This window comes from Myotis brandtii, unplaced genomic scaffold, assembly GCF_000412655.1.
Source record: "Myotis brandtii unplaced genomic scaffold, ASM41265v1 scaffold308, whole genome shotgun sequence".
NCBI lineage: Eukaryota > Metazoa > Chordata > Mammalia > Chiroptera > Vespertilionidae > Myotis > Myotis brandtii.
Genome location: NW_005361786.1, coordinates 2,214,381 through 2,216,835, shown reverse-complemented (window position 1 = coordinate 2,216,835; position 2,455 = coordinate 2,214,381). Strand labels below are relative to the sequence as shown.

The 2,455-nt window shown below is 55.7% G+C and overlaps 1 protein-coding gene across 1 annotated transcript in view; it reads left to right on the top strand.

Annotated features, from left to right (window-relative positions):
- Nucleotides 1-2,455, top strand: part of ST8SIA2 (ST8 alpha-N-acetyl-neuraminide alpha-2,8-sialyltransferase 2) — a 44,569-nt gene that overhangs the window by 964 nt on the left and 41,150 nt on the right. The gene's annotated exons all lie outside the window — the stretch shown is intronic.

Genomic DNA, 2,455 nt, shown 5'->3' with positions numbered 1-2,455 from the left:
CCAGCCCTGGGTCCCGGAGGCTGATACGCGCACCCGGCCTGGCAGCCTCCTGCACGCACGTGGGGCCCGGCCCCTCTCTGCTCCCGCACCACACAAAGCCTCCAACCCGCAGTGGGCAGGAGGGGAGGCAGCGAGGGTTCTGAGGGGCCCAGAGCAGAGCTTCCTGGCACCGGCCCCGAGAAGGTGAGTTCTCAGGGTGGGCAGAAGGTCCCTTCCTCCATGGGGCTAGTGCCCATCCAGGCACCCGCGCCGCGTGCGCCCTTCCTTTGTCCCATTTGTCATTTCATCCTAGCAGCACGAGTTGAGGGCCCCTAGGTTGACAGTTTCCTCGAAAGGGAAATGCCAGTCCTAGGCCGAGGCTGCCCAGGCCCTAAGGACCCCTCGTGGGGCAGGCGCCACTTCCTGTTCTCCCCTTTCCCCCTGCCCCTATCCAGCAGTGCCGCCCCAGAATTCCTCCTGTGAACTCCACCACCCTTCAACCCTCTCTGCCTCTCTCTCCACATCATCCTAGGTTTCCCCCACGAGCTCCGAAAACTTTCACAAATGCTATTGAGTTAATACACGCGCGCCACCAGCTCCCACACAGAGACAGGGAAGAGCGTTCTGTCGCTGTTTTAACTCCAAAGCGTGGGTAGGAGAGGAAGCGGGCTGGCCAAGTTTGGGGTGATGGAGGTCTCACTGGGGAGGGCCTTCCTCTAGCCGCCCCCCTCTGCTCCCAGATAGGGGCTCTGCCTGGCCCAGACCACTTGGCAGGTGAGAGGGCGGGACCAGCGGCTGCCCATTGTTCTGCTATAAAATCCTAAGAAGATGCTCATTCAGGCATCCCTTGCTCGTCCATTCTGGAACTTTTGCCGAAAGCCTTCTATATGCCGAGGACTTCTGATTTTTTAAACGCCATCAGGACATCACTTTGAGCCCCCACTTCCAAAGTCAGGTTGTTCCAACAGGGTATCCAGCCATCAGCTCCAAGGCCTGAGCTAAGAGGGGCGCTTACATATATATTTAAAACCCGCCCATCGAGTGTGGCTCAGTGGTTGAGTGTCGACCTATGAACCAGGAGGTCACAGTTCAATTCCTGATCAGGGCACATGCCCGGGTTGCAGGCTCGATCCCCAGTAGGGGGCGTGCAGGAGGCAGCCGATCCATGAGTCTCTCTCATCATTGATTTTTCTCTCTCTCTCTCCCTCTCCCTTCCTCTCTGAAATCAATAAAAATATATTAAAAACAAAACGAAACAAAACCCAGAGCTCTTGTGCTGTGAGTGTGCCCCCAGGACCTGTTTCATTGGGGGGGAGGTCCCCTGCCTGGGAAAAATTGTCAAACAAGTCAGATGTGTTATATGCCATACCACTGTCCTTCACTCTGGTGCCCCTGTCCTGAGGCTGACCCCTGGCTTGACCAGTCCCGACCTGAGACACCCACCTCCTCCAGGAACCCCACATCTGCCCCAAACGTGTTGAACTCAGACGAGTGGAGGCATATCTGGGAGTTGCCAGGGCTGGGGAAGGAAGCATATGAGACGGAGGACGAGAACCCCAGCTGCCCCTTACATCTCCTTGTAAGCCAGGTTTCAAAGGCAGTCACTTATTTGATCCTTGTAAGCACCCCAACTTTGAGCAGCCAGAGGGCGCTCTGTGCGGTCAGTGTCCTGGCACAGTGACAGGGAGGGGTGCCAGCTCTGTCGCCTTCACCATATGCCTTTCCAGGAGACCTCAGATCCCACTGGAGACCATGGTGCCCTTGTACCAGCCCTGCCCACCCTTCCCCAACCCGCTCTCGACCTGTGCTGCGGAGGATTACGCATCCTCTGCCCGGGTCAGCCCCTGGGACACAGTGCTGATTCTGTAAAAGCCCGGCTGTAGCTGGAAGACAATGAACAGTGGGACCCCGTGATTTGTTAGAAAAGGAAGAACCTCTTTTCGGAGTAAATGTTCAAGGATTAAGGCATGAGAAGTGAAAGAGGAGTGAAGAATGACACTTGTGTTGTCTGGACGGACAGAACTGGGGTATCTTTTTCTTAAGCTCTTGATTCTCTTTCTTAGAAAACGAGGCTTTTGATGTTGTGGCCTCGGAGGGCCTGCGCCGCCCTGGGAAGCGTGGACGGTACCGTGAGGGGCAGAGCTTTCTTCCAAGGGGCTCTTCTGAGAGACACACCTCTTACTCCTAAATGATGATTTTCAAAGTTACATTTCTGCACAGACAACAGCATGGTGATTACCAGAGGGGAAGCGGGTGGGGGAGGTAGAAGAGGGTAAAGAGGGGAGAAGTGGTGATGGCAAGAGTCTGGCCGGTGTGGCTCAGTGGTTGAGAGTTGACCTATGAACCAAAAGGTCACGGTTTGATTCCAGGTCAGGGCACATGCCAAGGTTGCGGGCTCAATCCCTTGTGTGGGGTGTGCAAGAGGCAGCCGATCCATGATTCTCTCTCATCATTAATGTTTCCATCTCTCTCTCCC